Source organism: Phyllobates terribilis, unplaced genomic scaffold (assembly GCF_046119375.1).
Source record: "Phyllobates terribilis strain yellow unplaced genomic scaffold, ASM4611937v1 Scaffold_1__5_contigs__length_1240528914, whole genome shotgun sequence".
Taxonomy (NCBI): Eukaryota; Metazoa; Chordata; class Amphibia; order Anura; family Dendrobatidae; genus Phyllobates; species Phyllobates terribilis.
This window is the reverse complement of record NW_027362761.1, coordinates 714828734-714843841: the sequence shown is the minus strand read 5'-3', so window position 1 is coordinate 714843841 and position 15108 is coordinate 714828734. Positions and strand designations below refer to the sequence as shown.

The 15108-nt window shown below is 44.8% G+C and overlaps 1 protein-coding gene across 2 annotated transcripts in view; it reads right to left on the bottom strand.

Moving 5' to 3' along the window:
• The window catches only part of ACSBG2 (acyl-CoA synthetase bubblegum family member 2), a 73210-nt gene extending 71979 nt beyond the window's left edge, over window positions 1-1231 (bottom strand). The window contains exon 1 of one of the 2 annotated variants that reach the window (XM_073686277.1): window positions 1106-1231. The gene's annotated coding sequence lies outside the window, so the exon portion shown is untranslated. Of the gene's footprint in view, window positions 1-914; window positions 1040-1105 lie in introns of those variants that run through there. The other variant, XM_073686278.1, reaches the window with a different exon arrangement.
• Window positions 1232-15108: the final 13877 nt, after the last annotated feature.

The window sequence follows — 15108 nt, the reverse complement described above, 5'->3', positions numbered from 1 at the left end:
GCAGTTCGCGATGGACTGAAGGATCTGCACTGACGTCAGTCATGTGATGGGTCACGCGACGCTGACGTCGGCAGGTCCTTCAGTGTACTGCTGCCGGCAAGGGAGAACGGAGGGAAGCAAGACACAGGGGGCCATTGGAAGGTAAGTATAGATTTATTTTTTTATTTTTTGACATTCTCTCGGGTCACACTATATAAATCCATGCTGTTTGCATGGATTTATATAGTGTGACCAAGTTGTCAAGCACTTTCCAAGTTGTCAACCCGCAATAGGAAATGCAAGTGAAGAACGCTGAGGGGTGAAAAGGCCTGATATTATCCTTTTCCAGCCACAGCAGCCCCCCCAGCAAGAAATAAATTGTATGTAGCCCAAATATTTAAAAAATAAATAAACTCCTAACAAATGCTCAGTTTCCCCAATTGACAGAAAAATAGTTTCAGAAAAGAGTAACAGTTTAGAAAAACAAGACATTGCATTGATGTGACCTTACTGCCCCGGAGAGTCAATAATAAGGCACAATCCACACCATAAATACAAAACCCAGCGGACAGAGGAGACACAGAGCTCTCGCCCCACTCCCACCACCGCTTCCCAGTATATTTTATTGGAAGATTAATGGTATGATTCAAAACAAACAAATCCCACAAAAAAAAAAGTCCTCATACATTTATGTTACTGGGGAAAAGAAAGCCAGCCGCAAGTTAGTCTATCCTAAACTGTGCAAACGACACCGCATCTTTGGGGTCAGGGGAACTACCTGAGGACTTCTTTGGCAAGGCTTTCCTGTGGGAGGTGTACAATGAGCAGAGTAACCCCCAGCCATGCACCAAGTACAGAGCCGGGCGAGGAGGCTGCTCCTACCCCGGGCATGGCTCCATGGGAGGAAGAAGAGCACTGCACTCCCGCACACTCACCGGTCAGCAGACACCACTGAGCCCTTGCTCTCCGCGCCCCCAATTTGAAGTGGCGGGAGCGGCGGTGACTGAGGAGGGCGGGGTGCACAGCAGAGAAGTTGATAAGCCAGCAGGATGCAGCAGCTGCCCACTAAGTAACACGGGAGCGGAGAGTTTGTGTGGTAAGGAGAGCAGTCACGGCAGAGAATTACCTGGAAGAAAAGAGCGGGAAACCCGTGCGCCACCGAAGCTCCGAGATTCTGCTGTAACTAGACGTCTACTGACCGAGAGTCGTGACGTCAGCCACTTACCTCCTCTGCACCGCAGGCCGGTCACGTGAGGCAGCAGGTGTTCTAGCAGAGAAATGGCGTCACCAGACGTAACCTTGCTCTACAGCTAGTGCGCTGATTATCTCCCACACTCCCTGATAAGCCACATGGCATCTCTTACTGATAAGAGCCGGCCTTTAGTCAGCCCAGGCTCCATAACTAGTGCTCCCACTCCAAAGATTATATGGGGGGGTAAAGCCGCAGTAAATGATGCTCACTGAGCAATCTGTATGGAATGGACGCGCCACAGCATTCCGTGACTGAAACCGGAACGCTGAAGGGAGGAATAAAGTTGATTTCCTCCCGGCATCGGGGGTCAAAGTGTGGGAACCGGGCAGATTAATAGTGTTTTTTTCCGCATGACAGGTTCCCCTTAACTATTTTGTGTCTAAGGCCACAGCCCCACTATCAGTATTCGGTCAGTATTTTCTCTCAGGAGTAGGAGCCAAAACCAGGTGAGGAGCAATCAGAGAAAAGGTATAATAGAAACAAGTCACCAATTCTGCATTTATCACCCACTTCTGAGAAAAAATACTGACCGAATACTGACCAAATACTGATAGTGGGGCCGTGGCCTAAAAAGAATGCGCATATGAACAGCAAGTTACATAGAAATGTATATGTTCATTTTTTTTAACATTAAAATGTAAGAAACATTAAAGGAGTTGTTCAGTACTTTTTACGATTGCCCCAATGTATTTATTCTGCTATAAGGGTTTTTGTAACTACCTTCTGCTGTTCTTGCCTGTGAGTGGCGCGATCGCCGGCCGTTCACAGGAATCATGTGACCCCCCCCCCACTGCAGCCGGCTCTGACATCCGCTGATGTCACGTCAAGTTCCAGCTGTCACAGGCAATAAAGACTACCAAAGATAATTACAAAAACCCTTACGCTGCGTGCCCACTATGCGTTTTTCAAGCGTTTTTGCCGCAGAATTTCAGCAGTGAAAACGCTTAAAAAACGCTTGGTAATACATGCCCCATGTTCCCCAATGATAATCTGTGCTGTGCACATGCTGCGGAAATTTCCGCTGCGGATTATCATTGCGGAAAAACACGCAGCATGTCCATTAATTTTGCGGACACGCAGCATAATTGCCGCCATTGACTTGCATTGAAAAGCATATTATCCGTGTCAGCACATTTGTACACACGGATATTATGCGTTTCTATGTGCGGATGGTACCTGGGTCTGGAGAAGATGAGACTCTCATCCAGACCTGGGTACCATAGAACCTGTTAAAAAAGAATTTAAAATAAAAAATTAAAGATTATACTTACCTTCCGATGTTCTCCCGGTGTTTTCTCCCCTCCGTCTACTCTACTCTGCTCTATGGGTTGCGGTGGTGTGAAGGACCTGCCATGACGTCATGTGACCTGACACATGACTTAATGACGTCACCGCAGGTCCTTCACACCACCTCGAGCCGCCCAACACACCGCACGCAGCGGAGAAAACGCCGGGAGGACATCGGAAGGTAAGTATCTTTATTTTTTACCATTCTTATTCTTTTTTTTTTTAACTAACTTGGTCACACTACTATAAATTCATGCCGGTTGCATGGATTTACATAGTGTGACCAAGTTGTTAAGCACTTTCCAAGTGATGCTAAAATCGCTTGGAAAGCGCTTGATAACCCGCATGCGGAAATGCATGTGAAGAACGCTTCATTTCCGCATGTCCCTGGCAGGAAAAACGCATGTACAATCCGCATTTTTCCTGCCAGCGAGAAGCGGAAAAAATATGCAGCATTTCTGCATCGTGGGCACTTAGCCTTATCACAGGGTAAATACATTGGGGCAATCGTAAAAAGTAGTGGACAAATTCTTTAAGATATGTAGTATCACCATGTCTGTAAAATTCCGATCTATCAAAATGTAAAATGAATCAACCTGATTGGTAAATGCCATAAAAAGAAATAAAAAATCGATACAGGAGAACTGATTTTTTTTTTTTGCTGTTACCGCAACTCCTGCTAAAAGAATGCCGTTACGGCTATGTTCACACGGTCAGTATTTTACATCAGTATTTGTAAGCCAAAATCAGGAATGAGTGGTTTTAATAAATGAGCTGCAACGTCCAAGCAGCTTACCCATCCGTCCTTCACTAACCTTTTGACCTACCCATAACCATCTCCCATTATTATTCCACCTCAGCGGTTTTTCCAAGCAGAAATGGGCCAAAAACACTCCGAAATCCTTGTGCCAGCTAATGCAATGACAATCCTGAAGTGCTGTGCACATGATCAGGAATTTTCCTGTCAGGATTGTCATTGCATTTAAATATGCAGCATGTCAATTCTTTGTGCGTTTTTGACCCATTGACTTTAATTGAGTTAGTCAAATTCGCAGCAAAAACAGAGGTATAAAAATATTTGCGGATTTGACTGACTCAAATGAAGTCAATGGGTCAGAAACGCAGAATTGACCGTGCGTCACAGGCGTTGGCTGATGACAGACTACTCCTCCCATCAGCCTACGTTTAACGCCGCAGAGAGAGCAAGCGCCACTGATGGAAGCTGTCATCAGCCAGCATCTATGCTCACAGTGTAAAAAAAAAAAGTTAAAATAAATATTAAAATAAAAACCATACATACATCATATACTCAACTATCCACCGTAATTCCGAGTGTCGCACGGCGATCGGATCACCCGGCAGTACTCTATACACTGACAGGAGCGTGATTGCTTTCGGCAGCGTATAGAGCTGAGCTGCAGTGAGAGAGGTCTCCGGAGTTCAATCAGCTGATGAGCTCCAGTGACCTCACTTACTGCACCGACGCTGCGTGAGAAAAGGTGAGTATTTTTGTTTATTATTTTCTGTTTTTTACAAGGGACAATGGCTTCAGCAGATTAGGTATTAGGTGAGTATACAGTGTTTTTTATTTTTAAATAAATGATTAAAACCGTGTGGACTTTTATTTCAATGAAAGGATTTTTTTCAGGCCATGTGTTTATTTCAAAACCTTTACTATGCGGTTAGTAATGGGGCGTCTTATAGATGCCTCTCCATTACTAATCCCTAGGCTTCATGTCAGCTGACAATACAAGGCTGACATGAACCCAAACCCTATTACCCCACTTGCCACCGCACCAGGACAAGTGGGAAGAGTAAGGCTAAGCGCCAAATTTGGCGCATCTTATGGATGCGCTATTTCTGGGGCTGCTAAGGGATGATATTAGCCTTGGAGGGGGCCAGGATCCATAGCCCCTTCCCTGGCTATTAATATTAACTCACATCTGTCTGTTTAACCTTTGCTGGTTAGATTTTATAGGGTCCCCCTGTAATCTAGCCAGTGAACGCTAAGCAAACAGCGAAAATATGCTGCGTCCAAAGCGCTGCTGGTTCCTGATCGTGGGGACGTACCCTAAAGGCTAACCAAAGAGCTTTGAACTGTTATTAATAGCCAGGGAACATGTTGGCCTAATGACCCCTTCTTAGGCTAAAAATAGCAGCCCCAGATATGGCACTTTATATTTGAATCTGACAACAAGCCATAGTAGTGAAGAGCTGTCAGGCAGACACCCTCATTACTAAACCTGTAAGTAAACAGTTAAATAAACACACACACCGAGAATAAAACACTTTATTTGAAAGAAAACAGACATTCTTTAATCATTTAAATTAACCAATATACTGTCTCCAGGTCCAATGGTAATCCAGGGGTTAAAGCGATGTCCCACTTTTCTTTTTTCAAATATCTTTATTTACCTCCAAAAAGCCTTCTTTGTTGTACAAAAACGCTTAAAAAAATGCACGTTTTTTTTCTACAGCGTTTTTGCTGCCAAGAGATGCAGAAACCTTGCAGAAATTTTTGCAATCAAATACTCAACATGCGTACATAGCCTTAAAGTGATCAAAACACTGTATCTTCCCCAAAATGCTATAATTAAAAACACCAGTTTGCCATGCAAGAAATAAGCCCTCCAACAGTTCCAACTACTGAAAAGTGAAAACGCTACAGGTCTCGGAAAATGGCGAAATAAATGAACATTGTTGTTTTTTTTTTCACTTACCAAAAATGTTTTTTTCTTTAATCACTGTAATCATACTGACCTGACAAAGTGGAACTGTGTTTTTTTTTGCCCAATTTCATTGAACGTGGAATTTTTTTCATGTCTTCAGGTACATTGAATGGTAAAACGAATGGTGTCATTCAAAACAGGAACTTGTCCTGCAAAAATCAAGCCTTCATATGGCTATGTAGACGGAGAAATGAAAAAGTTATGGTTCTTGGAAGAAGGGGAGGAAAAAACGAAAGCACAAAAATAGAAAATTGCCATGTTGGGATGGGATTAAAGAGGTACTCACAAGTCTCTTGAGCAGTTTAGAGCAATGCGATCTCCTTCATGGTCTATAGCAGGGAATGCTCTCCTCTTTGAGTGACTGCTCTGGTGAATTGTAATACTGTAATATTAGGCTATGTTCACATGTCCAGTCATCACACTTTAGAAAGGATCCAGTAGCAATCAATTGACAAAAAAGTTGTGTAGACACAACATTTTTGCCCACCTGGAACACTGATTTCAACTGGATCCTTTTTTTTTAACATTGAAGTCTTACTGGATCCAGTAAGCAAAAAACGGATCCATTAGAAATGAAAGAAAAACGGATGGCCGATTAATGGATCAGTTGAAATCTGTTTTTTTTCCCGGTGGACAAACTGGATATGTTCTAAAGGATGATTACTGGAAATGTGAACTTAGCCTTAGTAGAACAATGAAGCTCAGCACAAGTTCTGCTAGAACACATTCAGCTATCATTGGTTTGTTCTGGAGTGCACATCGCTATCACTATATTTACACATAGGGATAGCAAGGCATTTGAACAAGCACAAATCTATGGACAGTGATAGCAGAGTGCTGTGATAAGGAGGCCTGCTCTGAAAACAGTGGGGCTGGTGATTTATAACTGTGTCTCTTCAGAAGATGACAGGGAGGGAGGTGAACAGCTAACTGCTATATAGAAATCAATGGGAATGAGAGATCTGACTGAGATGTTAAGAGTTAACCTCTCTCCTGGACTGTTACTACTGCCTGGCACTAGAGGCTGGGCTCCATGGAAACTAGCTGTACAGTATAAAAGATAAAAGCTCTCATTGCAAGAGAATGACAGCAGAGAGAAAAAAATCAGCTTCAAACTTGCTTTTTTTTAATGCTGCGTAACTAATTAAATCAATTTAAGAACACCCCTTTAAAGCTTTTCAGTAACATTTTTTAACATGTCTTTTTGCTTAAGTGATAGGCTAGGGGCACACTGCATCTGTGCACTTAAAGAGGCCCCTTTACCAAATTTTTCATGTTGAACGTGACACATAATTTAATAATGGCTGCAGAGCGGAATAATACCATTTTTTTTTCTATTTTGCCTCTCCATTCTGGAGATTTAAGCAATCAAAATATTTGACACCTCATGAATTAACTTTAGTTTAGTCTAAGGGTATGTGCATACGATCCGGACAGGCAGCGCTTTGGACGCAGTATACATTATGCTACATCCAAAGCGCTGCGTTATATGAACGCAGGTGAATCCGCATGTGTTCATTGAACCATGTGGATTAACTGCATCCTATACATTGTATTGATCTAATTTCTCTTGCGGAGACTAGCGACTCCACAAGAGAAATTGACATGCTGCGGTCTGGAAAGAAGCGCCGCATGTCAGTTTCCGCGGGTGATCCGCAGGAGCACGGAGACACAGGGGACATGGGATTTCTACAAATCCCATCCACTATGCTGTAACATCTGGCACTGCAGGTTTGATGTTACATAACACGCAGCATCAAACCCCCAGCGGCTCTTAACCATAGGCACATACCCTCAGTGGATGTTATTAGAGACTTTTCACTGGGGCATACTTCTACCTCCTGTATGAGTTAACTCATTATAATTAGGTGCCAAATAATTTGATAGCCAATATTTCCTCAACGGAGAGGCGAAATAAAAAAAAAAACTATTCTGCTCTGTGGCTACTATTAGATTGTGTGTCCAGTTCAACATGAAAAATTTGGTTAAATGTCATCTTTAACCTACAGAATATCTTGGGAGCCTTTCCCGCAATACTGTAATATTGCCTTTCCTATGCAAAGTGCCACTGCAAAGAAACAAATGCCATGTGGTATATGTTTCTTTACAATGTTTATTTATGGGGGACAGATGATTCGGTATCCATCCTGACAGTGACCACAATAGGAGCATTCCTCTTGAATGTAAGCGCCCGCCAGTGGGCACAGTTGCATTCTGAACCCAGCCCTGCCTGTACACCAGTGGTGTTTAAGTTGCCCCAAAAAATTACTGCTACACCATTCTCCACAGCATAGGTGAAAATGTTAGGTGTCTGAGGACCCTCTACAATCACTAGCATTAGTGTCCCAAGTCCACCGCTTCTCAGCTATTTCGACAACTGTGAAATTTGTGTTGAGCAGTAGTGGGCATGTACAACTGTTAAAGGGGCTGTGATTTAAGTGTAAGCGCATACACAGCAGCTGAAAACTGATAAGTATTGGACACAGTTTTCAGATTGAAAGTTACTAGCTGCACAATTTTGCAGCTATTTCATGTGACCGTGAACATAATTTAACAGTTGCACGAATAATAAAACAGTTAAGTTACTGACAAAATCAGTCCGTTGTCTAACTGTGCAATATCTCAACAGCTTGACATGTCTAAATTCCATTAAGGGTTCTATTCTTTCAAATAAAAAGTGTTTTTTTTTCCTAAAAGGGAATCTGTCGCAAGGTTTTTGCCACTTAATCTGAGAGGAGCATAATGTAGGGGCAAAGAGCCTGATTCCAGTGATGTCACTTACTGAGTTGTTAGTGTACTTTTGATAAAATCAGTGTTTTATCAGCAGGACATTTTCACTAGAGGACTAGTAAACCTGCTTCCATGTAATCCTCCATATTCTTGAGCTTTTTATAACCCCGCACCTGTCAGGCAAAATGTATTTTTGTCCTAGTTTTAAAAATGAGAGATGTCTTAAAATCTCCACCCCTTGCTCATTTGTAAGAGTGCTACATAGAACTTCTCTGCTCCCCCATCCCTAACAGGAATTTTTATGAGCGCCATAAAGCCTCAGCCCAGAGCAAGCCTTCTGGTAAACTGGAAATTCCCTCCAAAATTCTATTGTCTATCTGTACAAACGTTTAATGTCGATTTTAATAATGCACATGACGGTCACAAACACAGGGACCACATTTTGGGAATGCTCACCTTTTTCCAATTATAATAGTATATCGTGCATAACTGAGAAACCACCGGAAGCCCGGGAAATGGGTTCTGAGCTTCTGAGCGTCATAGAGATATCATATTTAATATCCATCTTCATGAATATTGGTGACGGCAAACATGATGTCTCCATCTTGGATGTGGGACCCCCTCACACCAAGATATGAAATCTGAAGGATTTCTATGTCTTATGCAGCTGGGTGGGTTCACAAAACCGTGCCCCCGTGTGAGGTAAACACCATGGGTGTCTCCTAAGCTTTTGGCCCCTTACTAAAAGCCAAAATGGACATTTTTTAAGTCATTCTTGCCCCGGGATGTCAGACGCATGCTCCTCGCTGCGTGGAAGAATCACATCTAATTTCTGGGGAGCCGTCCCCCCCACAGAATCTGAGACCATCACCTCGTGGCGCAGGTTTTGCTATTACTTATCCCTTTTATTTTAATAACTGTTTATGCATATATGTACATTGTATCTTTTATAATATCTTGTATATCTTTTGTAAACACTGCCCACTTTTGGGAGTAAATCATTATTATTTACCAGCTTCGTTCTTCTTGTCCTATGTCGAGCAAACACGTTCCTCACCCGCTAATTCACGTTACCTAACGGGTACCCGATCCACCTGTTAAGCGATCGGTGGTGGCAGTATACCAGTATTTATGTGATATTGTGGTTTGAGGGTGGCTGGTCGGAGGTATATATACGTTCCTGGAAGGAACTGGTGGTATATATACGTCCTGTCACATCACGTGCCACAATAGTCGACATAAATTAGAGCAGCTGCGCCCGTGCTTATCCTCGGTCAATACCGTGTTTGACCAGCAGGATAAGGGGGCGCCAGAGAGCTGCAAGGTCTGACCAAGTGTTTTCCCTGACACCCACCACTGATTGTCAGCTTCCTGACTATTCACAGTGTACACAGAAAACTGTCAATCAGCGGTTTGTGTGTGTGGGGGGACTGGTTATACAGAGCTCAACATTCTGAGACCTGCTAGATCTACATCATATAAAACTGTGATTTTATCAAAATGACAACAAGCAGCCCCGTAAGTGACACATTGTTGGGATCAGGTTTTTTCCTCTAGATTATGCTTCTTTCAGATGGGGTAGGAAAAACCTGACAACAGATTCCCTTTAAATGTCAGACAGCACATCAGCCGATTTTATGGTCTTTAGTGATTGCTGATTAACACAATCTATCCCTTTATCTTTATAGCATATATTCTGAATTATCACAAAGTTTATATGTTGTCTAAGGCCATTTGTAATCTTTAGATAACTGCAATCAGGAATGCCAAACATATATAGACCACACCTTGCGGTCAAAGAAATTGTTTTTAAAGTGGCAGAAATCTCATCCACAAGCTGTAGGGGATTATCTGCTACGGAAATTTATCAGCATGCATGGCAGATTTGGAATTCAAGTAGGTCAATTTATGCTGCATATTTTTACCAAGTAAAGGGTGAAGTCTGCAGTAATTTTGAAGCATTTCCGCAAAACAGAACCTGGAAAAAAATCAGCAGAATGCGGAAGTCTCATGTGGAAGTACCTAAATGGAGAAATCTCTTCATCATTGCATTAGTTTACACCATGTTGCTGTTTTTAGACTTCGTGACATTTCACATTCAACCTATGCCAGAGATGTATCTGGGGGGGCAGTCAAAGCATGTGCCTCGGGCAGCCTAATATGCGGCGGTCCGAAGTGTCTCCCCCGGCGGCTGCATTCTGCTGCCCCCCGGACTGTGAGCAGGCAGTTCTCTGAGCCAGCTGCCAAACTGACAGCCGGCTCAGAGAAGCTGCAGCGCGCCGACTCTGTGATAAATTGTACTCGCCAATTGAAGCTCTGACCATCGGGTCAGAGCAACGTCGGCAGCATGATCAGGTCAGAGGTGTGCCAAGAACACCGGTGGTTAGTGCTCCTGTGGCTGTGAAGCTGAAGACACCGAAGATGGGGGGGGGCAATTTCATGTAACAAGGCTGGGGGGTATTTACTGCCGGGGTGGTGTATTTACTGTGTCTAGGGGTATTTACTGTGTGGGGGTGGTGTGTTTACTGTGTGTGGGGGGGGGTGTATTTACTGTGTGTGGGGGGGATTTACTGTAATGGGGCTGGGGAAGATTTAGTGTAACGGGGACGATGATTTGAGGGCACAAGTTTGGGTAGCAAAGAAGGGACAGGTGCAGACACAATATGGGGAGCGGGAGAAATTTGAAGACAATATGAGGAGCAAGGGATGAGATGGGGGGCATTTTTGGGGGGTATGGGTGCAGACACAGTATGAGGAGCGAGGGGAAAATGTATGTGCACACAGTATGGCTAGCGAGGGTGATAGGATGTGTGCAGACACAGTATGGGGAAAAGACAGTATGGGGGGAGAAAAGTGTGAGTGGGCACAGTATAAAGACTGAGTAGTGTGAGGGGGTGGTATGGGGGAACAGTGTAAGGGCACAGCCAGGAGGGGACAGTAAGCCAATGAGGGGGAGTGTAATGAGGGGGCATAGTATAGAGACTGGGCCCTATAGGGGGGACCCAGTGTGATAGGACAATGTGAAGAGAGGGCCTAGTATGGAAAGGAGAGAGCAGTGTGGAGAGCATGTACCATAAGGGTATATGCACATGATCAGTAAACGCTGCGGATTGGACGCAGCACACTTGCGCTGGGTGCAAACCGCAGCGGCCAGATGTTACAGCATAGTGGATGGGATTTCAAGAAATCCCATGCCCACTATGCTTTTTTTTTAGACGCTGTGTAAACTTACCCGCCGTGCAGGTTTAGGATCCGCAGCATGTTAATTTTGTTTGCGGATATGCTCAGTCTCCGCAGTCAAATTTTCCCATAGATTTTAATTAGATGCGGTAAATCCGCAATCACAAAGTAAATACATGCGTTGTAAAGTGCGTTTACCACCAGTGTGTGGGTCATATTTTGTGCAGGGTATGTAGTGAGGGGCAATTATTTATTCAGGGGCTCAGCATAGGGCAGATATTTTTATTCAGGAGCATTACAATGGCACTGCTATTTTTAAGGGTATCATGTGGGGATGTGCTGCAGAAGACCGGAGAAGATAGAAGTCTGTGAAGATGGGCTGTAGATGAGAAAACTCATCATGGCGTCTGGACAAAATGAAGCTGTCTCCGGAGTCGTTATTTTTCTTCTTCATCTATCAGGTACCTGGATGTAAATTTTTTTTGTTATACTGACTAATTCTCATATTTTTATGTTAGGAGCATTAAAGGGGTGGTCCAAGTTTGCGATGAGTCTGCAGTCATTCTTGTGACTGCAGCCTTCTTAATTCTCACAGTGCGCACTGCACACTGTCAGGATTCTCTGGTGATGGCGATTTGCATAATTGCTGTCATGTTACGACTAGACATGCGTGGTCTCACTCAATGAGAATTAATTAAGTGAAGCCAGACACGTGTAGTCGACATGTGGCCAGAAGTATACAATTCGCATACTTGTGCAAGGGAGAATCCTAAAAGTGTGCAGTGCATGCGCTGTGAGAATTCAGAAGCCTGCTGTCATATAGAATGACTGCAGACTTTCACATCAAACCTGGACGAGCCCTTTAATTATAAAATGAAGCCCTGCAGCATGTCAATCCCAACAGCGTGTAATATACTCACTGTCAGGATTCAGCTATGCTTGCTGGTTCCAGCAGTCATCACATGGCCACTTCACTCATATGCTATTTTAATAATTACGTTCACGTGACAACAAGCTTTTCTTCCTGCTTCTCTGTTTTTCACTGAACATTGAGAGAATTAGGGAGAGCAGCTCGTCGGCACGTGACTGTAAGTGTGGAAGTAACATTTTGGGGTGCCAAACTGAATTCCTGCCCCTGGTGAAACCTAGATACACTTCTGACCTCTGTAAATGTACTCCAGGTCCCCCTCCATTCAGCCGCCGTAATGGAAATCTTTAACATGCAGTAGAGAAGTTCATGCCACTGTGCATGCACAGGTTGTATCTGCTTGTCAGAGAAGATTCTGATGATGCTGCATATTTCTCTATCAAGACATTTATGAGAAGAAAACGGTGATCAAAGAGTCCTCATGAACATATATCATATAAAAATAGACTCTTTATTATAATATTAAAAATATCACATAAAAAAATATAGGGAGCTGGTGGCAACGAAGAATATGTGCAAATGAAACCAGGACCTGCGGTACACCCAGAGAGCACAAACAATGTGAGATGAATAAATCATTAGAATACCAGTGGGTAGTTGAGATCAACTAATCCACTCCCTTATAGTCTATATCCATGCATTACAGTACAGACTCTAAATAACAATCATACAAATGCTATTGCCACAATGTGTAATTAGTATGTAGCGTCAGTATATACCTTAAATAGGGAGGCCGCAGGGTAACAGAGCTCACTGGGTGGGCGCACGTCCACCCCAACGTGCGTTTAGGTAAACCTTCGTCAGGAGAAGTGCAATAATGTGAAAGACAGCTATTCAAGTGTGAATCTGACTCGCCCCCTGGGCCGTGGGGCACTCGAGACCGGTCTTCAGGGCAATGCTGGGAGTAGTAGTGGCGACCCGGTCCCGTGGCTCAGGGTGGTCAGACCAGTGGTAGTCAATGATGTGTTTTAGGTAATGTCCGACTACGCCACCCGTGGGTTGCGGTCAGGGAGGACCCCCTACTGGCCTGGGACAGGAGGTGCGGCATGCAAATGGTCCATGACCAGAGAACCTCCCTCCTGCTCTCAGACACAGCCTTACAAGTTTGTGGCATCCAGGCCTGGGGTGACACATTCCCCCCTAGGAAAGCTTAGTACTCCGGGACTAAACGAGAAACACGATACAGGGTAGAAATTATAACATAAACATAACAGAGAAGAAATAACAAACAACACCACATATTGAGTTCTTTAGGTCACAGTATGGCCTGTGACCGGGTGTCCATATCACCAACAAAAGAAGAGGGTCACAGTATGATCCGTGACCGGGTGTCCATTTCACCAACACAACGGGAGCCTTAACCAGGTGGCGGTCTGTCCTTGCCCCGAGTCCTTGACAGTCTTTATTCTTTCCTTTGGTTAGGCTCCGAACATATTTACAAGCAGGTCCCGGTTACTCAAAGTTCATAACCTTTTAGTCCATTTGTCACTATGAAAAACTGGAAAACAGTATTAATAACCAGAGTACAAACATAACACATTAAATATATACATTTTACATTTAGATCTTCCAGCGAGCTGGCATTTGACCCCTAGTACTCCTGGTTGACCTCCTTAACCCACTGTCTGGTGGTGGACCAACCTGGCTTTCCCCACTATCATTGAGGGTACAGCTACTAGCTGGATGTACAGGCAGGGCAGGTAGCTGTCTGCGGGTCCTTTGGCTTACCGCAGGCATGGCAGGCTCACTGTCAGCAGAGGGTTGACTCTCCTGGGCTGCTGGCGTGGGTTCTTCCGCCTCTGGGGCCGCTTGCTCTTCTTGTTCTTCCTGTCCTCCTGTAGGCTCCTGCTGGGTAGGCTGAAGGAAGTGTAGGACTGGTACCACTATTGCGCCATTTATCTGAGTCCAGGTCCGGGGGAACTCTCCGAGAACTGTGCTGATCATCTCTTCCTTGTCCTCTGTGGGTTCATGGTCATCTTGATCTTCACTTGGACTCTGTAGTTGATCGGGGCACCGTTTTAGATGGTCTCTGGAGATGGTGCTAGTGGTTTCTCCTCCATCCTTGGTAATCACACATTCCTTCGGGTTGTCATGGTCAGACTGCAGCATTGTGTACGGGTCTCTCTCCCACTGGTCATCCAGCTTGTGAAGCCTTCTCTTCCACTTCAGGACCTGCTCACCAGGTTCCAGGGGACCAGCAGGGGTGTGTTGGTTGAAGAGCCTCTCTTGCTTTTCTCTCGCTTGAGCCAGACTCCTCTCCACACTCTCCTGTACCTTCTTGTACTGTAGCCGCCGTTCCGTATCCCAGTCCGCGTCTGGGGAGGTGTCCTCAGGTGTCAGGACTCCCATCTCCAGGTCGACCGGCAGCTTACCTGGTCTTGCTCGCATCAGGTAAGCCGGGGTGCAATTTGTAGCATTCACCGGGATGTGGTTGTACAAGTCAATCAGATCTGGCAGCTTCTCCGGCCACCGGCTGCGTTCTTCCAGGGGTAACATCTTGCGGAGATCGATGACGATATTGTTCATTTTCTCACACAGCCCGTTGGTTTGCGGGTGGTAAGGCGTTGTCCGAATCTTCCTACAGCCGTAAAGGTTGCAGAACTCCTGGAATACTTCAGCCTCAAACGCTGGACCTTGATCTGTCAAGACCTGTTCCGGATACCCATGTGGACTGCAGAAGTTTTGCTGGAAGGCTCTGGCCGCAGTTTGGGCTGTCAGGTCTTTAACAGGAACCACTACCAGAAACCGGGAGTAATGGTCCACAATTGTCAGGGCATAGACGTAGCCCGACCGGCTTGGAGCCAATTTCACATGGTCCAGAGCTACCAGCTCAAGAGGCTGCCTGGTGACGATGGGCCTCAAGGGTGTCTGCTGGCTGGTACGGTCCTTCCTTCTGAGGTGACATGGGCCGCAGTCCCTGCTCCACTTCTCGATGGCCCTTCTCATGCCGACCCAGTAGAACCGCTCTCTCAGTAGGAACTCCAGTTTCTTCCACCCGAAGTGTCCCGCTCTGTCATGGTAGG